At 46.8% G+C, this 22,845-nt stretch overlaps 23 non-coding genes across 23 annotated transcripts; all 23 read left to right on the top strand.

Moving 5' to 3' along the window:
- The first annotated feature begins 11 nt into the window (after positions 1-11).
- trnak-cuu (transfer RNA lysine (anticodon CUU)) lies at positions 12-84 on the top strand. Its single transcript has one exon. It is a non-coding gene; the product is annotated as a tRNA-Lys (tRNA).
- A 741-nt stretch (positions 85-825) lies between these two features.
- trnal-caa (transfer RNA leucine (anticodon CAA)) lies at positions 826-936 on the top strand. Its single transcript has 2 exons — positions 826-863; positions 891-936. It is a non-coding gene; the product is annotated as a tRNA-Leu (tRNA).
- Positions 937-1,344: 408 nt separating this feature from the next.
- Positions 1,345-1,417, top strand: trnak-cuu (transfer RNA lysine (anticodon CUU)). Its single transcript has one exon. It is a non-coding gene; the product is annotated as a tRNA-Lys (tRNA).
- A 384-nt stretch (positions 1,418-1,801) lies between these two features.
- Positions 1,802-1,874, top strand: trnak-uuu (transfer RNA lysine (anticodon UUU)). The gene has a single exon. It is a non-coding gene; the product is annotated as a tRNA-Lys (tRNA).
- Positions 1,875-2,504: 630 nt separating this feature from the next.
- trnak-cuu (transfer RNA lysine (anticodon CUU)) lies at positions 2,505-2,577 on the top strand. The gene has a single exon. It is a non-coding gene; the product is annotated as a tRNA-Lys (tRNA).
- Positions 2,578-3,300: 723 nt separating this feature from the next.
- Positions 3,301-3,411, top strand: trnal-caa (transfer RNA leucine (anticodon CAA)). Its single transcript has 2 exons — positions 3,301-3,338; positions 3,366-3,411. It is a non-coding gene; the product is annotated as a tRNA-Leu (tRNA).
- A 421-nt stretch (positions 3,412-3,832) lies between these two features.
- trnak-cuu (transfer RNA lysine (anticodon CUU)) lies at positions 3,833-3,905 on the top strand. Its single transcript has one exon. It is a non-coding gene; the product is annotated as a tRNA-Lys (tRNA).
- A 384-nt stretch (positions 3,906-4,289) lies between these two features.
- trnak-uuu (transfer RNA lysine (anticodon UUU)) lies at positions 4,290-4,362 on the top strand. The gene has a single exon. It is a non-coding gene; the product is annotated as a tRNA-Lys (tRNA).
- A 630-nt stretch (positions 4,363-4,992) lies between these two features.
- On the top strand, positions 4,993-5,065 carry trnak-cuu (transfer RNA lysine (anticodon CUU)). Its single transcript has one exon. It is a non-coding gene; the product is annotated as a tRNA-Lys (tRNA).
- A 741-nt stretch (positions 5,066-5,806) lies between these two features.
- trnal-caa (transfer RNA leucine (anticodon CAA)) lies at positions 5,807-5,917 on the top strand. Its single transcript has 2 exons — positions 5,807-5,844; positions 5,872-5,917. It is a non-coding gene; the product is annotated as a tRNA-Leu (tRNA).
- Positions 5,918-6,325: 408 nt separating this feature from the next.
- trnak-cuu (transfer RNA lysine (anticodon CUU)) lies at positions 6,326-6,398 on the top strand. Its single transcript has one exon. It is a non-coding gene; the product is annotated as a tRNA-Lys (tRNA).
- Positions 6,399-6,782: 384 nt separating this feature from the next.
- Positions 6,783-6,855, top strand: trnak-uuu (transfer RNA lysine (anticodon UUU)). Its single transcript has one exon. It is a non-coding gene; the product is annotated as a tRNA-Lys (tRNA).
- A 630-nt stretch (positions 6,856-7,485) lies between these two features.
- trnak-cuu (transfer RNA lysine (anticodon CUU)) lies at positions 7,486-7,558 on the top strand. The gene has a single exon. It is a non-coding gene; the product is annotated as a tRNA-Lys (tRNA).
- A 741-nt stretch (positions 7,559-8,299) lies between these two features.
- On the top strand, positions 8,300-8,410 carry trnal-caa (transfer RNA leucine (anticodon CAA)). Its single transcript has 2 exons — positions 8,300-8,337; positions 8,365-8,410. It is a non-coding gene; the product is annotated as a tRNA-Leu (tRNA).
- Positions 8,411-10,538: 2,128 nt separating this feature from the next.
- Positions 10,539-10,611, top strand: trnak-cuu (transfer RNA lysine (anticodon CUU)). The gene has a single exon. It is a non-coding gene; the product is annotated as a tRNA-Lys (tRNA).
- Positions 10,612-11,872: 1,261 nt separating this feature from the next.
- Positions 11,873-11,945, top strand: trnak-cuu (transfer RNA lysine (anticodon CUU)). The gene has a single exon. It is a non-coding gene; the product is annotated as a tRNA-Lys (tRNA).
- Positions 11,946-12,329: 384 nt separating this feature from the next.
- Positions 12,330-12,402, top strand: trnak-uuu (transfer RNA lysine (anticodon UUU)). The gene has a single exon. It is a non-coding gene; the product is annotated as a tRNA-Lys (tRNA).
- A 629-nt stretch (positions 12,403-13,031) lies between these two features.
- trnak-cuu (transfer RNA lysine (anticodon CUU)) lies at positions 13,032-13,104 on the top strand. The gene has a single exon. It is a non-coding gene; the product is annotated as a tRNA-Lys (tRNA).
- Positions 13,105-13,845: 741 nt separating this feature from the next.
- trnal-caa (transfer RNA leucine (anticodon CAA)) lies at positions 13,846-13,956 on the top strand. The gene is made up of 2 exons: positions 13,846-13,883; positions 13,911-13,956. It is a non-coding gene; the product is annotated as a tRNA-Leu (tRNA).
- A 421-nt stretch (positions 13,957-14,377) lies between these two features.
- On the top strand, positions 14,378-14,450 carry trnak-cuu (transfer RNA lysine (anticodon CUU)). The gene has a single exon. It is a non-coding gene; the product is annotated as a tRNA-Lys (tRNA).
- A 384-nt stretch (positions 14,451-14,834) lies between these two features.
- On the top strand, positions 14,835-14,907 carry trnak-uuu (transfer RNA lysine (anticodon UUU)). The gene has a single exon. It is a non-coding gene; the product is annotated as a tRNA-Lys (tRNA).
- A 630-nt stretch (positions 14,908-15,537) lies between these two features.
- On the top strand, positions 15,538-15,610 carry trnak-cuu (transfer RNA lysine (anticodon CUU)). Its single transcript has one exon. It is a non-coding gene; the product is annotated as a tRNA-Lys (tRNA).
- A 741-nt stretch (positions 15,611-16,351) lies between these two features.
- On the top strand, positions 16,352-16,462 carry trnal-caa (transfer RNA leucine (anticodon CAA)). Its single transcript has 2 exons — positions 16,352-16,389; positions 16,417-16,462. It is a non-coding gene; the product is annotated as a tRNA-Leu (tRNA).
- The last annotated feature ends 6,383 nt before the right edge of the window (positions 16,463-22,845 follow it).

Genomic DNA, 22,845 nt, shown 5'->3' with positions numbered 1-22,845 from the left:
CAGAGGGAGGAGCCCAGCGAGCTCAGTCGGAAGAGCATGAGACTCTTAATCTCAGGTTCGTGGGTTTGAGCCCCACGTTGGGCGATGAAGCTCTTGAGGCATTGGATTTGGATCCGCCAAGTGTGGGAGGTCAGTCAAGGGTGTCTGCATACCTTTTCTACATGAGGCCAGGCATTGTTGTGCATCGCGAGGAACTGCATAGGGGGTGGATTAAGACTGCTCATCCTGTTCCTCCTTGCGCAAAGGAGCAGATACCCGTCCCGCTGATGGGTTAACAATCCTCTGCAGCCCTGTCCTCCTCCTCTAGAGTAACTGCCTATCTCCTGGAATCTGCTCCACCCTGGCCAAATGCAAAACTAGTGAAAAAACAACCAGTATTGATGAGGAGGGGGGCGGGGAGTCAGTGGCCTCCACCTGCAAAACCATTTCTGTTGTGGGGGTTGTCTCACTGTTGCCCCTCTAGTGCAGCTGGCGTTAATTTCCTTAACACCAAAGCAGCTGAAAGAGATAAACAACCCCCTCTGCTACTTCACTGACCAGATCAATATCCCAGAAGTTTAATTGACTTGAGGCCATACTCTGATTAAAAAGTGTTCCTTTCACTTGTTTGAGCAGTATCTGAAGGAAGCTGCTCAAGCAGTAAAACACATAATCCAGGCAAGAGCACTGCACAGTAGCATAGTATCAAAAGTGCTGTATGCATGTTTTTGTAAAGTCACAGCATGTTCTGTGATGTGGACCAAAACGAAATAAGCCAAAGTTATGTACGGCTTTGTATGCAGTTGTAGCATGCATAGTAATGTCGCCGAGCACCTCCCGCAGCCTGTCAGGATGGCCGAGTGGTCTAAGGCGCCAGACTCAAGGATGAGCTCCTTCCACAATGTAGGGACTTCTGGTCTCCAATTGGAGGCGTGGGTTCAAATCCCACTCCTGACATGCAGGTGTGCTCTTGCTTCAGAGTTCATGAAAGTTGCATGCAAATTTATCTGTTTCCCTATGGGTCATTGCACCCTGTATGAATACAGAATTTTGTAGCTTTCCGGCCATTTCAATGATACATGAGTACAGGAGCTCCGAGATTGTCAGATTATAAAGAGGACAATGCTGCGATGGCCTGGAAGTTTGAGAATGCTCTACATTTTCTTTGCTTCCTCTTTCAACCTCCCCCAGAAGAAGATCCCTCCATCGGCGGTGTATGCAGGTTTCGGGTGCTCCAAAAAGTCCGGGATGGAGACCCGAGACTCTTGATATAGGCCCTGGAAGGTACCCAGGGACTGCAGGGGCTAAGACCTCAACTGGCGAATTCAAAGTTCGACTCCGTTGGCCAAGAGTCACGCAGCCCACGCCCGGCTAGCTCAGTCGGTAGAGCATGAGACTCTTAATCTCAGGGTCGTGGGTTCGAGCCCCACGTTGGGCGATAGAGCTTTTGGACAATCTTCAAGTTTGAGGGGAAAACAAGGCTTAGCATATGAACGCTCACAAACATGGATAGGTCTCCTGGCACCGACTATGAGAACAGACAAATGTCAGCAGCTTAAACACTTAATACAGCCAAAGCACTCAGTCATCCAGTACGCTCTGAAAGTGCCTTGGGCAGTAAGACTGGCAAAGACCTAATGTCTGTAAGAACAATATCTAGGCTCTTTTTGAAAAATGCAGACTCTCCAATAAAGTCTGCTGCAGATTCAGATGCTGCCACTTCATGAAGTCATACCACCAAAGTGGTAATATTGCCCGTGGAAGCCACGTTTTTGGCTGCAGGGGCTCAGACCTCAGCCAGTGAAGTAAAGCGAAGAGAGGAGCCTAGCTAGCTCAGTCGGAAGCGCATGAGACTTTTAATCTCAGGGTCGTGGGTTGGAGTCCCACGTTGGGCAGATGGTGCTCTTGAGCAGTCTTCCTTGCTGATATAGGAAGCTGTAAAAAGACATGTGTTGCAGATAAATCACTGTACTTGGGGAGGGTGCTCCTCCACAGTAGATGGATGCGTGAGTTTGATTCTGCAATATTGTTGTGCCCGATGTGCTTCCAATTTGTTATAATACCAGCAACGGTTCACTTTCAAATACTTAGCAACAATGAAATTTCACAACTGCATTTGTTGCACAGGTGGCGTCCTATCACAGTACCACGCTGGAATTCACTGAGCTTCTGAGAGCGACTCATTCTTTCACAAATGTTTGAAGAAGCAGTCTGTATGTTTAGGTGCTTGGTTTGATACACCCAAGGCCGTGGAAGTGACTGCAACACCTGAATTCAGTGATGTGGATGGGTGAGTGAATACGTATGGCAATGTAGTGTATTACAAATACGACAAAGGTTTCTACAGATAGGCAGCAGGATGCAAAGAGTCAGGGCATGCATGGAGCATACATAACCAAGTGGCTGGCATAATACGGCGGAACCTCTGTGCCAAGTGTGGGACCTCCAGATACTGACGGACAAACTGGTGATGGCTAACCAGGCGGACATAGTAGTGAACAGTGAGCTAAAACGCAGAGGGAGGAGCCCAGCGAGCTCAGTCGGAAGAGCATGAGACTCTTAATCTCAGGTTCGTGGGTTTGAGCCCCACGTTGGGCGATGAAGCTCTTGAGGCATTGGATTTGGATCCGTCAAGGGTGTCTGCATACCTTTTCTACATGAGGCCAGGCATTGTTGTGCATCGCGAGGAACTGCATAGGGGGTGGATTAAGACTGCTCATCCTGTTCCTCCTTGCGCAAAGGAGCAGATACCCGTCCCGCTGATGGGTTAACAATCCTCTGCAGCCCTGTCCTCCTCCTCTAGAGTAACTGCCTATCTCCTGGAATCTGCTCCACCCTGGCCAAATGCAAAACTAGTGAAAAAACAACCAGTATTGATGAGGAGGGGGGCGGGGAGTCAGTGGCCTCCACCTGCAAAACCATTTCTGTTGTGGGGGTTGTCTCACTGTTGCCCCTCTAGTGCAGCTGGCGTTAATTTCCTTAACACCAAAGCAGCTGAAAGAGATAAACAACCCCCTCTGCTACTTCACTGACCAGATCAATATCCCAGAAGTTTAATTGACTTGAGGCCATACTCTGATTAAAAAGTGTTCCTTTCACTTGTTTGAGCAGTATCTGAAGGAAGCTGCTCAAGCAGTAAAACACATAATCCAGGCAAGAGCACTGCACAGTAGCATAGTATCAAAAGTGCTGTATGCATGTTTTTGTAAAGTCACAGCATGTTCTGTGATGTGGACCAAAACGAAATAAGCCAAAGTTATGTACGGCTTTGTATGCAGTTGTAGCATGCATAGTAATGTCGCCGAGCACCTCCCGCAGCCTGTCAGGATGGCCGAGTTGTCTAAGGCGCCAGACTCAAGGATGAGCTCCTTCCACAATGTAGGGACTTCTGGTCTCCAATTGGAGGCGTGGGTTCAAATCCCACTCCTGACATGCAGGTGTGCTCTTGCTTCAGAGTTCATGAAAGTTGCATGCAAATTTATCTGTTTCCCTATGGGTCATTGCACCCTGTATGAATACAGAATTTTGTAGCTTTCCGGCCATTTCAATGATACATGAGTACAGGAGCTCCGAGATTGTCAGATTATAAAGAGGACAATGCTGCAACGGCTTGAGAAGATGGCCTGGAAGTTTGAGAATGCTCTACGTTTTCTTTGCTTCCTCTTTCAACCTCCCCCAGAAGAAGATCCCTCCATCGGCGGTGTATGCAGGTTTCGGGTGCTCCAAAAAGTCCGGGATGGAGACCCGAGACTCTTGATATAGCCCCTGGAAGGTACCCAGGGACTGCAGGGGCTAAGACCTCAACTGGCGAATTCAAAGTTCGACTCCGTTGGCCAAGAGTCACGCAGCCCACGCCCAGCTAGCTCAGTCGGTAGAGCATGAGACTCTTAATCTCAGGGTCGTGGGTTCGAGCCCCACGTTGGGCGATAGAGCTTTTGGACAATCTTCAAGTTTGAGGGGAAAACAAGGCTTAGCATATGAACGCTCACAAACATGGATAGGTCTCCTGGCACCGACTATGAGAACAGACAAATGTCAGCAGCTTAAACACTTAATACAGCCAAAGCACTCAGTCATCCAGTACGCTCTGAAAGTGCCTTGGGCAGTAAGACTGGCAAAGACCTAATGTCTGTAAGAACAATATCTAGGCTCTTTTTGAAAAATGCAGACTCTCCAATAAAGTCTGCTGCAGATTCAGATGCTGCCACTTCATGAAGTCATACCACCAAAGTGGTAATATTGCCCGTGGAAGCCACGTTTTTGGCTGCAGGGGCTCAGACCTCAGCCAGTGAAGTAAAGCGAAGAGAGGAGCCTAGCTAGCTCAGTCGGAAGCGCATGAGACTTTTAATCTCAGGGTCGTGGGTTGGAGTCCCACGTTGGGCAGATGGTGCTCTTGAGCAGTCTTCCTTGCTGATATAGGAAGCTGTAAAAAGACATGTGTTGCAGATAAATCACTGTACTTGGGGAGGGTGCTCCTCCACAGTAGATGGATGCGTGAGTTTGATTCTGCAATATTGTTGTGCCCGATGTGCTTCCAATTTGTTATAATACCAGCAACGGTTCACTTTCAAATACTTAGCAACAATGAAATTTCACAACTGCATTTGTTGCACAGGTGGCGTCCTATCACAGTACCACGCTGGAATTCACTGAGCTTCTGAGAGCGACTCATTCTTTCACAAATGTTTGAAGAAGCAGTCTGTATGTTTAGGTGCTTGGTTTGATACACCCAAGGCCGTGGAAGTGACTGCAACACCTGAATTCAGTGATGTGGATGGGTGAGTGAATACGTATGGCAATGTAGTGTATTACAAATACGACAAAGGTTTCTACAGATAGGCAGCAGGATGCAAAGAGTCAGGGCATGCATGGAGCATACATAACCAAGTGGCTGGCATAATACGGCGGAACCTCTGTGCCAAGTGTGGGACCTCCAGATACTGACGGACAAACTGGTGATGGCTAACCAGGCGGACATAGTAGTGAACAGTGAGCTAAAACGCAGAGGGAGGAGCCCAGCGAGCTCAGTCGGAAGAGCATGAGACTCTTAATCTCAGGTTCGTGGGTTTGAGCCCCACGTTGGGCGATGAAGCTCTTGAGGCATTGGATTTGGATCAGCCAAGTGTGGGAGGTCAGTCAAGGGTGTCTGCATACCTTTTCTACATGAGGCCAGGCATTGTTGTGCATCGCGAGGAACTGCATAGGGGGTGGATTAAGACTGCTCATCCTGTTCCTCCTTGCGCAAAGGAGCAGATACCCGTCCCGCTGATGGGTTAACAATCCTCTGCAGCCCTGTCCTCCTCCTCTAGAGTAACTGCCTATCTCCTGGAATCTGCTCCACCCTGGCCAAATGCAAAACTAGTGAAAAAACAACCAGTATTGATGAGGAGGGGGGCGGGGAGTCAGTGGCCTCCACCTGCAAAACCATTTCTGTTGTGGGGGTTGTCTCACTGTTGCCCCTCTAGTGCAGCTGGCGTTAATTTCCTTAACACCAAAGCAGCTGAAAGAGATAAACAACCCCCTCTGCTACTTCACTGACCAGATCAATATCCCAGAAGTTTAATTGACTTGAGGCCATACTCTGATTAAAAAGTGTTCCTTTCACTTGTTTGAGCAGTATCTGAAGGAAGCTGCTCAAGCAGTAAAACACATAATCCAGGCAAGAGCACTGCACAGTAGCATAGTATCAAAAGTGCTGTATGCATGTTTTTGTAAAGTCACAGCATGTTCTGTGATGTGGACCAAAACGAAATAAGCCAAAGTTATGTACGGCTTTGTATGCAGTTGTAGCATGCATAGTAATGTCGCCGAGCACCTCCCGCAGCCTGTCAGGATGGCCGAGTGGTCTAAGGCGCCAGACTCAAGGATGAGCTCCTTCCACAATGTAGGGACTTCTGGTCTCCAATTGGAGGCGTGGGTTCAAATCCCACTCCTGACATGCAGGTGTGCTCTTGCTTCAGAGTTCATGAAAGTTGCATGCAAATTTATCTGTTTCCCTATGGGTCATTGCACCCTGTATGAATACAGAATTTTGTAGCTTTCCGGCCATTTCAATGATACATGAGTACAGGAGCTCCGAGATTGTCAGATTATAAAGAGGACAATGCTGCGATGGCCTGGAAGTTTGAGAATGCTCTACATTTTCTTTGCTTCCTCTTTCAACCTCCCCCAGAAGAAGATCCCTCCATCGGCGGTGTATGCAGGTTTCGGGTGCTCCAAAAAGTCCGGGATGGAGACCCGAGACTCTTGATATAGGCCCTGGAAGGTACCCAGGGACTGCAGGGGCTAAGACCTCAACTGGCGAATTCAAAGTTCGACTCCGTTGGCCAAGAGTCACGCAGCCCACGCCCGGCTAGCTCAGTCGGTAGAGCATGAGACTCTTAATCTCAGGGTCGTGGGTTCGAGCCCCACGTTGGGCGATAGAGCTTTTGGACAATCTTCAAGTTTGAGGGGAAAACAAGGCTTAGCATATGAACGCTCACAAACATGGATAGGTCTCCTGGCACCGACTATGAGAACAGACAAATGTCAGCAGCTTAAACACTTAATACAGCCAAAGCACTCAGTCATCCAGTACGCTCTGAAAGTGCCTTGGGCAGTAAGACTGGCAAAGACCTAATGTCTGTAAGAACAATATCTAGGCTCTTTTTGAAAAATGCAGACTCTCCAATAAAGTCTGCTGCAGATTCAGATGCTGCCACTTCATGAAGTCATACCACCAAAGTGGTAATATTGCCCGTGGAAGCCACGTTTTTGGCTGCAGGGGCTCAGACCTCAGCCAGTGAAGTAAAGCGAAGAGAGGAGCCTAGCTAGCTCAGTCGGAAGCGCATGAGACTTTTAATCTCAGGGTCGTGGGTTGGAGTCCCACGTTGGGCAGATGGTGCTCTTGAGCAGTCTTCCTTGCTGATATAGGAAGCTGTAAAAAGACATGTGTTGCAGATAAATCACTGTACTTGGGGAGGGTGCTCCTCCACAGTAGATGGATGCGTGAGTTTGATTCTGCAATATTGTTGTGCCCGATGTGCTTCCAATTTGTTATAATACCAGCAACGGTTCACTTTCAAATACTTAGCAACAATGAAATTTCACAACTGCATTTGTTGCACAGGTGGCGTCCTATCACAGTACCACGCTGGAATTCACTGAGCTTCTGAGAGCGACTCATTCTTTCACAAATGTTTGAAGAAGCAGTCTGTATGTTTAGGTGCTTGGTTTGATACACCCAAGGCCGTGGAAGTGACTGCAACACCTGAATTCAGTGATGTGGATGGGTGAGTGAATACGTATGGCAATGTAGTGTATTACAAATACGACAAAGGTTTCTACAGATAGGCAGCAGGATGCAAAGAGTCAGGGCATGCATGGAGCATACATAACCAAGTGGCTGGCATAATACGGCGGAACTTCTGTGCCAAGTGTGGGACCTCCAGATACTGACGGACAAACTGGTGATGGCTAACCAGGCGGACATAGTAGTGAACAGTGAGCTAAAACGCAGAGGGAGGAGCCCAGCGAGCTCAGTCGGAAGAGCATGAGACTCTTAATCTCAGGTTCGTGGGTTTGAGCCCCACGTTGGGCGATGAAGCTCTTGAGGCATTGGATTTGGATCCGCCAAGTGTGGGAGGTCAGTCAAGGGTGTCTGCATACCTTTTCTACATGAGGCCAGGCATTGTTGTGCATCGCGAGGAACTGCATAGGGGGTGGATTAAGACTGCTCATCCTGTTCCTCCTTGCGCAAAGGAGCAGATACCTGTCCCGCTGATGGGTTAACAATCCTCTGCAGCCCTGTCCTCCTCCTCTAGAGTAACTGCCTATCTCCTGGAATCTGCTCCACCCTGGCCAAATGCAAAACTAGTGAAAAAACAACCAGTATTGATGAGGAGGGGGGCGGGGAGTCAGTGGCCTCCACCTGCAAAACCATTTCTGTTGTGGGGGTTGTCTCACTGTTGCCCCTCTAGTGCAGCTGGCGTTAATTTCCTTAACACCAAAGCAGCTGAAAGAGATAAACAACCCCCTCTGCTACTTCACTGACCAGATCAATATCCCAGAAGTTTAATTGACTTGAGGCCATACTCTGATTAAAAAGTGTTCCTTTCACTTGTTTGAGCAGTATCTGAAGGAAGCTGCTCAAGCAGTAAAACACATAATCCAGGCAAGAGCACTGCACAGTAGCATAGTATCAAAAGTGCTGTATGCATGTTTTTGTAAAGTCACAGCATGTTCTGTGATGTGGACCAAAACGAAATAAGCCAAAGTTATGTACGGCTTTGTATGCAGTTGTAGCATGCATAGTAATGTCGCCGAGCACCTCCCGCAGCCTGTCAGGATGGCCGAGTGGTCTAAGGCGCCAGACTCAAGGATGAGCTCCTTCCACAATGTAGGGACTTCTGGTCTCCAATTGGAGGCGTGGGTTCAAATCCCACTCCTGACATGCAGGTGTGCTCTTGCTTCAGAGTTCTTGAAAGTTGCGTGCAAATTTATCTGTTTCCCTATGGGTCATTGCACCCTGTATGAATACAGAATTTTGTAGCTTTCCGGCCATTCAATGATACATGAGTACAGGAGCTCCGAGATTGTCAGATTATAAAGAGGACAATGCTGCGATGGCCTGGAAGTTTGAGAATGCTCTACATTTTCTTTGCTTCCTCTTTCAACCTCCCCCAGAAGAAGATCCCTCCATCGGCGGGTGTATGCAGGTTTCGGGTGCTCCAAAAAGTCCGGGATGGAGACCCGAGACTCTTGATATAGGCCCTGGAAGGTACCCAGGGACTGCAGCGGGAGATCAGGGAGTGCTGTGCTCTGATCTTCACGGAAACCTGGATCACTGCAACTACGCCGGACTCGGCCATTCAACTACAGACCCACTCAGTGCACCGCGGAGACCGCACATCTGCCTCGGGTAAAAACAAAGGTGGCGGTGTATGTGTTTATGTCAACAAGCGATGGTGTGTGGACGTTCAGGTGGTGGAGAAACACTGTTGTACTGACATCGAAGTGTTGATGGTGAAGTGCAGACCCTTTTATTTACCGAGGGAGTTCAGTGCTGTGTTAATGCTGGCTGTTTATATCCCGCCGCGAGCCGATCGGACCACAGCGCTAGGAGTACTGCACGACATCATCAGCAAACATGAGACCGCCCACCCAGATGCTGTGTTTGTTGTTGCCGGGGATTTTAACAATTGCAGCCTCAGGACTGTTCTCCCTAAGTTCCATCAACATGTGAGCTTTCCCACAAGGAATAACAACATTCTGGATCACGTGTACAGCAATGTGAAGGATGCATACAAGGCTGTGCCCCGCCCACATTTTGGACAGTCCGACCATATTTCTGTGTTCCTCTATCCAAAGTACAGGCAGCTCCTCAAACAAGCCCCCCCAGCAATTAAAAGCATTAAGTTTGGAGTGAAGAGACTGATCTGGTGCTTCAGAACTGCTTTAATGCCACAAACTGGGATGTGTTTAAGAATGCTGCTCTGAGAGAGGACAGTTCTGTGGATTTAGAGGAATATGCATCAGTGGTTACCAGTTATATCAGCACATGCGTTGATGATATTGTCCCCACCAAATGCTGCAAGATATATCCCAACCAGAAACCATGGATGAACTGTGAGGTACGCTCCATGCTGCATGCACGCTCAACTGCATTTGCCTCTGGTGACACGGAGGGCTACAGAAGACCAGATATGACCTACGTAGATCCATCAGGGAAGCCAAGAGGCAGTACAGACTGAAGCTGGAGGGATATTACAAACACTCTGATTCCCGACGCATGTGGCAGGGCTTGCAACACATCACTGACTTCAGCAGAGGAACAGCAGGATCACAGCCTGCAACAACGCCCTACCAGATGAGTTGAACCAGTTCTATGCTCGCTTGACACCTCAACTCCATCCAACGTAGAGAGATTCTACTACCGGAGGCAACACAGAGCTCTTCACCCATGTAACATCGACTGAGGTGTGCAGGCCCTGAGGAAGACCAACCCCGAAAAGCACCTGGCCCCGACAACATCCCTGGCCGTGCTCTGAGGGTCTGCTCTTCAGAGTGGCCGAGGTTTTTACAGATATTTTTAATTTGTCCTCTCCCAATCATCTGTGCCCACATGCTTCAAGTCCACCACTATAGTGCCCTCCCCAAGACAACCAACACAACCTCTTTGAATGATATCGTCCCATTGCACTCACTTCATTGTAATGAAGTGCTTTGAGAGGATGGTCATGTCCCATATTAAAGGATCCATTCCGGACACATTAGATCCCTGCAATTTGCATACACCCAAGGCCGTGGAAGTGACTGCAACACCTGAATTCAGTGATGTGGATGGGTGAGTGAATACGTATGGCAATGTAGTGTATTACAAATACGACAAGGTTTCTACAGATAGGCAGCAGGATGCAAAGAGTCAGGGCATGCATGGAACATACATAACCAAGTGGCTGGCATAATACGGCGGGAACTTCTGTGCCAAGTGTGGGACCTCCAGATACTGACGGACAAACTGGTGATGGCTAACCAGGCGGACATAGTAGTGAACAGTGAGCTAAAACGCAGAGGGAGGAGCCCAGCGAGCTCAGTCGGAAGAGCATGAGACTCTTAATCTCAGGTTCGTGGGTTTGAGCCCCACGTTGGGCGATGAAGCTCTTGAGGCATTGGATTTGGATCCGCCAAGTGTGGGAGGTCAGTCAAGGGTGTCTGCATACCTTTTCTACATGAGGCCAGGCATTGTTGTGCATCGCGAGGACTGCATAGGGGTGGATTAAGACTGCTCATCCTGTTCCTCCTTGCGCAAGGAGCAGATACCTGTCCCGGCTGAGGGGTTAACAATCCTCTGCAAGCCCTGTCCTCCTCCTCTAGAGTTAACTGCCTATCTCCTGGAATCTGCTCCACCCTGGCCAAATGCAAAACCTAGTGAAAAAACAACCAGTATTGATGAGGAGGGGGGCGGGGAGTCAGTGGCCTCCACCTGCAAAACCATTTCTGTTGTGGGGGTTGTCTCACTGTTGCCCCTCTAGTGCAGTGGCGTTAATTTCCTAACACCAAAGCAGCTGAAAGAGATAAACAACCCCCTCTGCTACTTCACTGACCAGATCACTATCCCAGAAGTTTAACTGACTTGAGGCCATACTCTGATAAAAGTGTTCCTTTCACTTGTTTGAGCAGTATCTGAAGGAAGCTGCTCAAGCAGTAAACACATCATCCAGCAAGGCCATCAGGCTACTGAACCACTGACTGATTACCAAACTGTGATTACTGCCTTTTTCATCTGTATATATCTGTATATTGCACTTGCTTTATTATTTATTTATTTTTATTTTCTACTTTTACTTTCCTAATATACTAGTTCTTAATTTTATTTTAACTTAGTTGCTTATTTCAATTGTTTGTAAAGCAGTCGCAAGTAAGAATTTCATTGCTCAGCATAACCACAGTGTTTTGCGGTGTACATGACAATAAACTTCTTGAATCTTGACATGCAGGTGTGCTCTTGCTTCAGAGTTCTTGAAAGTTGCGTGCAAATTTATCTGTTTCCCTATGGGTCATTGCACCCTGTATGAATACAGAATTTTGTAGCTTTCCAGCCATTTCAATGATACATGAGTACAGGAGCTCCGAGATTGTCAGATTATAAAGAGGACAATGCTGCAACGGCTTGAGAAGATGGCCTGAAAGTTTGAGAATGCTCTACATTTTCTTTGCTTCCTCTTTCAACCTCCCCCAGAAGAAGATCCCTCCATCGGCGGTGTATGCAGGTTTCGGGTGCTCCAAAAAGTCCGGGATGGAGACCCGAGACTCTTGATATAGCCCCTGGAAGGTACCCAGGGACTGCAGGGGCTAAGACCTCAACTGGCGAATTCAAAGTTCGACTCCGTTGGCCAAGAGTCACACAGCCCACGCCCGGCTAGCTCAGTCGGTAGAGCATGAGACTCTTAATCTCAGGGTCGTGGGTTCGAGCCCCACGTTGGGCGATAGAGCTTTTGGACAATCTTCAAGTTTGAGGGGAAAACAAGGCTTAGCATATGAACGCTCACAAACATGGATAGGTCTCCTGGCACCGACTATGAGAACAGACAAATGTCAGCAGCTTAAACACTTAATACAGCCAAAGCACTCAGTCATCCAGTACGCTCTGAAAGTGCCTTGGGCAGTAAGACTGGCAAAGACCTAATGTCTGTAAGAACAATATCTAGGCTCTTTTTGAAAAATGCAGACTCTCCAATAAAGTCTGCTGCAGATTCAGATGCTGCCACTTCATGAAGTCATACCACCAAAGTGGTAATATTGCCCGTGGAAGCCACGTTTTTGGCTGCAGGGGCTCAGACCTCAGCCAGTGAAGTAAAGCGAAGAGAGGAGCCTAGCTAGCTCAGTCGGAAGCGCATGAGACTTTTAATCTCAGGGTCGTGGGTTGGAGTCCCACGTTGGGCAGATGGTGCTCTTGAGCAGTCTTCCTTGCTGATGTAGGAAGCTGTAAAAAGACATGTGTTGCAGATAAATCACTGTACTTGGGGAGGGTGCTCCTCCACAGTAGATGGATGCGTGAGTTTGATTCTGCAATATTGTTGTGCCCGATGTGCTTCCAATTTGTTATAATACCAGCAACGGTTCACTTTCAAATACTTAGCAACAATGAAATTTCACAACTGCATTGTTGCACAGGTGGCGTCCTATCACAGTACCACGCTGGAATTCACTGAGCTTCTGAGAGCGACTCATTCTTTCACAAATGTTTGAAGAAGCAGTCTGTATGTTTAGGTGCTTGGTTTGATACACCCAAGGCCGTGGAAGTGACTGCAACACCTGAATTCAGTGATGTGGATGGGTGAGTGAATACGTATGGCAATGTAGTGTATTACAAATACGACAAAGGTTTCTACAGATAGGCAGCAGGATGCAAAGAGTCAGGGCATGCATGGAGCATACATAACCAAGTGGCTGGCATAATACGGCGGAACTTCTGTGCCAAGTGTGGGACCTCCAGATACTGACGGACAAACTGGTGATGGCTAACCAGGCGGACATAGTAGTGAACAGTGAGCTAAAACGCAGAGGGAGGAGCCCAGCGAGCTCAGTCGGAAGAGCATGAGACTCTTAATCTCAGGTTCGTGGGTTTGAGCCCCACGTTGGGCGATGAAGCTCTTGAGGCATTGGATTTGGATCCGCCAAGTGTGGGAGGTCAGTCAAGGGTGTCTGCATACCTTTTCTACATGAGGCCAGGCATTGTTGTGCATCGCGAGGAACTGCATAGGGGGTGGATTAAGACTGCTCATCCTGTTCCTCCTTGCGCAAAGGAGCAGATACCCGTCCCGCTGATGGGTTAACAATCCTCTGCAGCCCTGTCCTCCTCCTCTAGAGTAACTGCCTATCTCCTGGAATCTGCTCCACCCTGGCCAAATGCAAAACTAGTGAAAAAACAACCAGTATTGATGAGGAGGGGGGCGGGGAGTCAGTGGCCTCCACCTGCAAAACCATTTCTGTTGTGGGGGTTGTCTCACTGTTGCCCCTCTAGTGCAGCTGGCGTTAATTTCCTTAACACCAAAGCAGCTGAAAGAGATAAACAACCCCCTCTGCTACTTCACTGACCAGATCAATATCCCAGAGGTTTAATTGACTTGAGGCCATACTCTGATTAAAAAGTGTTCCTTTCACTTGTTTGAGCAGTATCTGAAGGAAGCTGCTCAAGCAGTAAAACACATAATCCAGGCAAGAGCACTGCACAGTAGCATAGTATCAAAAGTGCTGTATGCATGTTTTTGTAAAGTCACAGCATGTTCTGTGATGTGGACCAAAACGAAATAAGCCAAAGTTATGTACGGCTTTGTATGCAGTTGTAGCATGCATAGTAATGTCGCCGAGCACCTCCCGCAGCCTGTCAGGATGGCCGAGTGGTCTAAGGCGCCAGACTCAAGGATGAGCTCCTTCCACAATGTAGGGACTTCTGGTCTCCAATTGGAGGCGTGGGTTCAAATCCCACTCCTGACATGCAGGTGTGCTCTTGCTTCAGAGTTCTTGAAAGTTGCGTGCAAATTTATCTGTTTCCCTATGGGTCATTGCACCCTGTATGAATACAGAATTTTGTAGCTTTCCGGCCATATCAATGATACATGAGTACAGGAGCTCCGAGATTGTCAGATTATAAAGAGGACAATGCTGCAACGGCTTGAGAAGATGGCCTGAAAGTTTGAGAATGCTCTACATTTTCTTTGCTTCCTCTTTCAACCTCCCCCAGAAGAAGATCCCTCCATCGGCGGTGTATGCAGGTTTCGGGTGCTCCAAAAAGTCCGGGATGGAGACCCGAGACTCTTGATATAGCCCCTGGAAGGTACCCAGGGACTGCAGGGGCTAAGACCTCAACTGGCGAATTCAAAGTTCGACTCCGTTGGCCAAGAGTCACGCAGCCCACGCCCGGCTAGCTCAGTCGGTAGAGCATGAGACTCTTAATCTCAGGGTCGTGGGTTCGAGCCCCACGTTGGGCGATAGAGCTTTTGGACAATCTTCAAGTTTGAGGGGAAAACAAGGCTTAGCATATGAACGCTCACAAACATGGATAGGTCTCCTGGCACCGACTATGAGAACAGACAAATGTCAGCAGCTTAAACACTTAATACAGCCAAAGCACTCAGTCATCCAGTACGCTCTGAAAGTGCCTTGGGCAGTAAGACTGGCAAAGACCTAATGTCTGTAAGAACAATATCTAGGCTCTTTTTGAAAAATGCAGACTCTCCAATAAAGTCTGCTGCAGATTCAGATGCTGCCACTTCATGAAGTCATACCACCAAAGTGGTAATATTGCCCGTGGAAGCCACGTTTTTGGCTGCAGGGGCTCAGACCTCAGCCAGTGAAGTAAAGCGAAGAGAGGAGCCTAGCTAGCTCAGTCGGAAGCGCATGAGACTTTTAATCTCAGGGTCGTGGGTTGGAGTCCCACGTTGGGCAGATGGTGCTCTTGAGCAGTCTTCCTTGCTGATGTAGGAAGCTGTAAAAAGACATGTGTTGCAGATAAATCACTGTACTTGGGGAGGGTGCTCCTCCACAGTAGATGGATGCGTGAGTTTGATTCTGCAATATTGTTGTGCCCGATGTGCTTCCAATTTGTTATAATACCAGCAACGGTTCACTTTCAAATACTTAGCAACAATGAAATTTCACAACTGCATCAGTTGCACAGGTGGCGTCCTATCACAGTACCACGCTGGAATTCACTGAGCTTCTGAGAGCGACTCATTCTTTCACAAATGTTTGAAGAAGCAGTCTGTATGTTTAGGTGCTTGGTTTGATACACCCAAGGCCGTGGAAGTGACTGCAACACCTGAATTCAGTGATGTGGATGGGTGAGTGAATACGTATGGCAATGTAGTGTATTACAAATACGACAAAGGTTTCTACAGATAGGCAGCAGGATGCAAAGAGTCAGGGCATGCATGGAGCATACATAACCAAGTGGCTGGCATAATACGGCGGAACTTCTGTGCCAAGTGTGGGACCTCCAGATACTGACGGACAAACTGGTGATGGCTAACCAGGCGGACATAGTAGTGAACAGTGAGCTAAAACGCAGAGGGAGGAGCCCAGCGAGCTCAGTCGGAAGAGCATGAGACTCTTAATCTCAGGTTCGTGGGTTTGAGCCCCACGTTGGGCGATGAAGCTCTTGAGGCATTGGATTTGGATCCGCCAAGTGTGGGAGGTCAGTCAAGGGTGTCTGCATACCTTTTCTACATGAGGCCAGGCATTGTTGTGCATCGCGAGGAACTGCATAGGGGGTGGATTAAGACTGCTCATCCTGTTCCTCCTTGCGCAAAGGAGCAGATACCCGTCCCGCTGATGGGTTAACAATCCTCTGCAGCCCTGTCCTCCTCCTCTAGAGTAACTGCCTATCTCCTGGAATCTGCTCCACCCTGGCCAAATGCAAAACTAGTGAAAAAACAACCAGTATTGATGAGGAGGGGGGCGGGGAGTCAGTGGCCTCCACCTGCAAAACCATTTCTGTTGTGGGGGTTGTCTCACTGTTGCCCCTCTAGTGCAGCTGGCGTTAATTTCCTTAACACCAAAGCAGCTGAAAGAGATAAACAACCCCCTCTGCTACTTCACTGACCAGATCAATATCCCAGAAGTTTAATTGACTTGAGGCCATACTCTGATTAAAAAGTGTTCCTTTCACTTGTTTGAGCAGTATCTGAAGGAAGCTGCTCAAGCAGTAAAACACATAATCCAGACAAGAGCACTGCACAGTAGCATAGTATCAAAAGTGCTGTATGCATGTTTTTGTAAAGTCACAGCATGTTCTGTGATGTGGACCAAAACGAAATAAGCCAAAGTTATGTACGGCTTTGTATGCAGTTGTAGCATGCATAGTAATGTCGCCGAGCACCTCCCGCAGCCTGTCAGGATGGCCGAGTGGTCTAAGGCGCCAGACTCAAGGATGAGCTCCTTCCACAATGTAGGGACTTCTGGTCTCCAATTGGAGGCGTGGGTTCAAATCCCACTCCTGACATGCAGGTGTGCTCTTGCTTCAGAGTTCATGAAAGTTGCATGCAAATTTATCTGTTTCCCTATGGGTCATTGCACCCTGTATGAATACAGAATTTTGTAGCTTTCCGGCCATTTCAATGATACATGAGTACAGGAGCTCCGAGATTGTCAGATTATAAAGAGGACAATGCTGCAACGGCTTGAGAAGATGGCCTGAAAGTTTGAGAATGCTCTACATTTTCTTTGCTTCCTCTTTCAACCTCCCCCAGAAGAAGATCCCTCCATCGGCGGTGTATGCAGGTTTCGGGTGCTCCAAAAAGTCCGGGATGGAGACCCGAGACTCTTGATATAGCCCCTGGAAGGTACCCAGGGACTGCAGGGGCTAAGACCTCAACTGGCGAATTCAAAGTTCGACTCCGTTGGCCAAGAGTCACACAGCCCACGCCCGGCTAGCTCAGCCGGTAGAGCATGAGACTCTTAATCTCATGCTCTACCGGCAGTTTTCGGGTGCTCCAAAAAGTCCGGGATGGAGACCCGAGACTCTTGATATAGCCCCTGGAAGGGACTGCAGGGGCTAAAACCTAAGACCATAGTATCAAAAGTGCTGTATGCATGTTTTTGTAAAGTCACAGCATGTTCTGTGATGTGGACCAAAACGTAGTAAAGTCGAAATAAGCCGGAATGGAGACCCGAGACTCTTGATATAGCCCCTGGAAGGTACTCAGGGACTGCAGGGGCTAAGACTTCAACTGGCGAATTCAAAGTTCACAGCCCACGCCCGGCTAGCTCAGTCGGCAGAGCATGAGACTCTTAATCTCATGGTCATGGGTTCGAGCCCCATAAAAGCCTTATGAAAGTTGCATGCAAATTTATCTGTTTCTCTATGGGTCATTGCACCCTGTATGAATACAGAATTTTGTAGCTTTCCGGCGTGAGGTTGAGATACCAGCTAGATATAGTTGGGCTCACCTCAATGCATGGCCTGGGCTCTGAATCCAGTCTCCTGGAGAAGGGCTGGACTTTGTTCCAGTCTGGAGTTACACTCTGTTAGAAATGGCCGAGCTGGGGTGGGTATTCTTGTATCCCCCCGGCTTGCTGCCTGTACGTCGGAGTTTTCACCGGTGAAGAAGAGGGTAGTTTCCCTGTGCCTTCGGGCCGGGGAACGGGTCCTGACCGTTGTTTGCGCTTATGCGCCGAATGACAGTTCAGAGTACCCACCCTTTTTGGAGCCCATCCATTAGTCGAACCTCGGATTCAGGAGGAATAATGCGGTTTTCGTCCTGGTCGCGGAACACTGGACCAGCTCTTTATCCTCTCAAGGATATTCGAGTGTACGTGGAAGTTTGCCTAACCAGTCTACATGTGCTTTGTGGACTTGGAGAAGGCATTCGGGGTCCCTTGGGGTATCCTTTGGGAGGTCCTGCGGGAGTATGGGGTGTTTGGCCCGTTATTGCGGGCCAGACAACCGCAGTGAGAGCTTGGTCCGTATAGCCGATAATAAGTCGGATTCCTTTCCTGTGGGTGTTGGACTCCGTCAGGGCTGCCCTTTGTCACCGATTCTGTTCATAATTTTTATGGACAGAATTTCTAGGCATAGCCAGGTGGTGGAAGGCTTCTTCCTTGGTGGCCTCAGAGTCTGATCTCTGCTCTTTGCGGATGATGCGGTCCTGTTGGCTTCATCAGGGGGTGGCCTCCAGCTCACAGTGGAACGGTTCGCAGCCGAGTGTGAAGCGGCCAGCATGAGAATCAGCACCTCTAAGTCTGAGGCCATAGTCCTCAGCCAGAAAGGGTGGAGTGCCCTCTCCAGCTCAGGAATGAGGTCTTGCCCCAAGTGGAGGAGTTCAAGTATCTTGGGGTCTTGTTCACGAGTGATGGGAGAAGGGAGCAGGAGATCGACAGACGGATCGGGGCTGCTTCTGCAGTGATGCGGATGCTGCACCGGTCTGTCGTGGTGAAGAGGGAGCTTAGTGTAAAAGCGAAGCTCTCGATTTACCGGTCAATCTACGTTCCTACCTTCACCTAAGGTCATGAGCTTTGGGTAGTGACCGAAAGAATAAGATCACGAATACAAGCGGCAGAAATGAGTTTCCTTCGAAGGGTGGCTGGCCTCTCCCTTAGAGATAAGGTGAGGAGTGCAGCCATCCAGGAGGGGCTCAGAGTAGAGCCACTGCTCCTTCTCATCAAAAGGAGCCAGTTGAGGTGGCTCGGGCATCTGATAAGGATGCCTCCTGGCCGCCTCTTGGGTGAGGCGTTCTGGGCATGTCTTTCTGGGAGGAGGCCCCGTGGTAGACCCAGGACACGCTGGAGAGATTATATCTCTCGGCTGGCCTGGGAACGCCTTGGGGTCCCTCCAGATGAGCTGGAGGAGGTGGCTGGGGAGAGGGAAGCCTGGGCTTGTCTGCTTAGGCTCCTGCCCCCGCGACCCGGCCCCGGATAAGCGGAAGAGAATGGATGGATGGATGGATTTTATTTTAATATTTCAAGATCACAATAATGTTCCAGTTTAAAACTATAACAAAAACCGAACTGACAAAAATAAAATACACTTCAATTGGATACTTATAATTTACTTCCGTGAGCCGCACAGAGCCGCAGATTAAGCCTGAATGAGTTGCATGCAGCTCCGGGTCTCATAGCCCGGGTTGCCAACCCCTGGGCTATGAGAACAGACAAACACTTAATACAGCCAAAGCACTCAGTCATCCAGTACGCTCTTAAAGTGCCTTGGGCAGTAAGACTGGCAAAGACCTAATGTCTGTAAGAACAATATCTAGACTCTTTTTTAAAAACGCAGAAGAAACAAATTCTGCTGTGGTAATATTGCCCGTGGAAGCTACATTCTGGCTGCAGGGGCTAACACAATTTTTCTTTCACAACTCAAACCACCTTCTTAACTATTTGTCTATTTTACATTCTAAGTGATCTCCAAAGCCACAGTTTAACCAGAATTTTGGGCTTGAACTAATAACCTGCTATAGCAAGTTAAAAGTTCTGTTATGGAATGTATGGCTTCTTTAAGGTTCCCTGTTACTGTTTCAGCAAATCACCACCAAATGTGGCCTCAAACCCACAACTCTGAGATTAAAATAATCACATTCTATCAGCTGAGCTAACCAGCTTCTCTAACAATATACTAGAAAGAAGAATGACACATAAAGCCTCTGTTACAAGTAGAATTTGAACTCATGCCCAGTGCTATCCAACAATTGGAATGAAATCTGAAGGCGGCAAAAAAAAAAAAAAGCTCTTCAGGAGTTGGACCTACATCTCCAACTTGGGAACAGATGCCCTTCAATATGGAAGGATTTCATTCTTGAGTTTGGCACCTTAGATCACTCAGCCAATCTGACAACCGTCAAGCAGAGCTCATCAAAGTCAATTTGTAAGTTAAAATTGCATACAGAGCCATTCATAACTTTAGTCTATTTCAAATTTTACCCACAAGAGGGATTTGGGATTGTCTTGGTCGGCACCACAGAACACACTGTGCTCCTCTCATGCAGGAACACTTCGCTCCACCCCCTCCTCCCTGCGCTGTCCTGCGGTGATGTGACTCAGCAACACTGAGCAGTGCTATTCAGGCTGCAGTGTGTGAGAAAGTGGAGTAACTTGTAAAGGTACTTTACAGTTGTAAATGAAAAAACTGCAAAGAGTGATGCGTTTTGGAAGGACATTTTCTGCTGTGACAACACCACCAACTTATATAAAGACATAAAAAACCATGAAAAAGAGAACTTTGTCCCGGAACAAGCAGCAAAAGAACTGATGGGCGGTGGAAGGAGCCCCAGCACAGAGACAGAGCCCAATGTCACAATCCTTATATATTATATATTCAGACATTCAAATAATATTTTCAGCCCACTTATTTATTCGAACTGAAAAAATATACCTCAGATATGAACTATGAATACATTATGTCTGAATATAATAACCCTTTGCGTTGACTGTTACGTCTATTTCATTTATATAGCACATTTAAACAACAGAAGTTGATCCAAAGTGCTTTAAAGGCACATTTACATTTCAGGTCTCCAAAAAACCCTGTTTCAAAATACATGAAAAGCTGAATGCTGTGTTTTATTTTGTAATGGTAAATGGACTGCCTTCCTAGTACTTTTCTACTCGAGCACTCAAAGCACTTTATACAACATGCCTCATTCACCCAAGCACTTTCTTCTACACCTAAGTGGTTTCTATGTAACATTCATACTCCAATGAACACATCGGAGAGCAGCTTGGGGTCCAGTATGTTGTTCAGTATGTTACTTTGGCATGCAGACTGGAGCAGCCAGGGATCAAACCACCAACCTTCTGATTAGTAGGTGACCTGCTCGACCTCTTGAGTGGTGGCTGTAGCTCCATGATGATGAATTGTCTTTATTTTGGACAAAGACAGTGGTGACTGCACTGACTTGGCGTTATTCCTAAAATTTTTGAAAATAACAAAAGGCACACCCAACTTAAAGGTTAGCTTTCATTTGGCTACTTTTACTGAGAACTCAGAACTGGTTTTACAAACCTTGTGATTAGTTAAGGTGAGTTTAAAAAAACATTCAGAGCTGGAGTGGCCATTGTGAGGCTGATGATGTGCATGACTCTGCTGTCACTGTGCTTAAAGATCACTGACTCAATTTTTATGCAATGTAGATGCTTATCTTACTGATGTCATTATTCTAAGAATGTTTCTGGAAAGTTCCCATATCTTCTGGTGTGTTTGATCAGTCTTTAATTACTTTAGTTAAAATAATATTGATTTAGACTATTGACTTTTATTTCTACAAATATAACCTTCATTCACAATCGTTAAAAATTACTATATTAGAAAAACCTTTTCAAACATAAAGAATCTGAGCAAGAAGATGAGCTTGTCATCAAAATGTTGGAAAGAAAAAAAAAGTTGTTGTTTTTTTATACAATATAACTTATTTTGACCATCAATCTATTATACCAAAGACCCAAAATACACTTTTTGAAGTTTTCTCAAAAAACAGATACCAATGCTTGTTTATGTTATTCTACATCACAGATATTAAATTAATGCAGTTTTGCTACTGAAATGCATTTGATGCTCAAAGTTGGGTTTTTAAACCAGGACATCAGTGACATAGTAGCTCTTCCAGCTCATGATCCATCACAGTTCACATGTTACTGTAATATGTGAAGTACAGAAAGAAAGTGTTATATTTTATTACCATTGATTGGCTGCACTGCACAAGCCAAAGAGAATTAAACTTCATTAAGAATCAAAGAAGCTACAAATTAATCTAGTTCACCACCACACTTAACTGTCTGAATTCAGGAGAATTATACATTCATGACCAATAACCACAGCCATAAAAAAACATGAAAATATGTGAACACATCACCATGTCATAGCATTGACTGTATTCCCGGTGATGATCATGACTAATAAGCTCATGATCATCACTATTTAGCAAGAAACAAGCGATGCAACATGTGAGGTGAAGCTGTCTTTAGTTCTGTCTTTATCATTTTGTGCATGCTAGATTTATCAGCCTATAGAACCTTATGTTAAAGATTTTAATACAATATACTTAAGTTATTGTATTAAATAAAGATAGTTTATTTATAGTTTATAGTTTATTTCTCACCCTCCCTCAATCTTAGTCTCGACTTGCTTTCGGACCCTTGGGCTTGATGAAGAGAAGCCACATTGGCTTCTCTTCATTGGCTCCCTGTTAAATCTAGAATTGAATTTAAAATACTTCTCCTCACATACAAGGTCTTGAATAATTAGGCCCCATCTTATCTCAAAGACCTTATAGTACCATATCACCCCAATAGAGCGCTTCGCTCTCAGACTGCTGGCTTACTTGTGGTTCCTTCAGCTTTCAGGCCCCTCTTCTGTGGAACCAGCTCCCAGCTTGGATTAGGGAGACAGACAGCCTCTCTATTTTTAAGATTAGGCTTAAAACTTTCCTTTATGATGAAGCTTATAGTTAGGGCTGGATAAGGTGACTCTGAACCACCCCTTAGTTATGCTGCTATAGGCCTAGGCTGCTGGGGGGGAGGGTGTCCCATAATGCACCGTTTCTTTTTATTCACCTTATTTACTTTGTTTCTACTCCACTCTGTAGCAGTGTTAATTTTGACAGCAAATTTTGATTTAGTTTTAGTCATGGTCTTTTGACGAAAATGTAATTTAGTTTTAGTCATAATTGAGTCATCTGAATAGTCTTAGTTTTAGTCTAGTTTTAGTCGACAAATTATCATAAGAATATATTTGACTAAATCTACAGTCGATTTAGTCGACTAAAATATAAAGGGTGTAAAATGTAAATGCTTTTTTTTCAGTTCCCTTGAATTAGTCATTATACACACTTAAACAAAATTAAACATTTATTAAAAGTTATGGAATATTATTAATAATATTAACATTAGCGT

Source organism: Archocentrus centrarchus, chromosome 11, assembly GCF_007364275.1.
Source record: "Archocentrus centrarchus isolate MPI-CPG fArcCen1 chromosome 11, fArcCen1, whole genome shotgun sequence".
Taxonomy (NCBI): Eukaryota; Metazoa; Chordata; class Actinopteri; order Cichliformes; family Cichlidae; genus Archocentrus; species Archocentrus centrarchus.
This window is presented reverse-complemented; position numbering and strand designations above follow the sequence as displayed.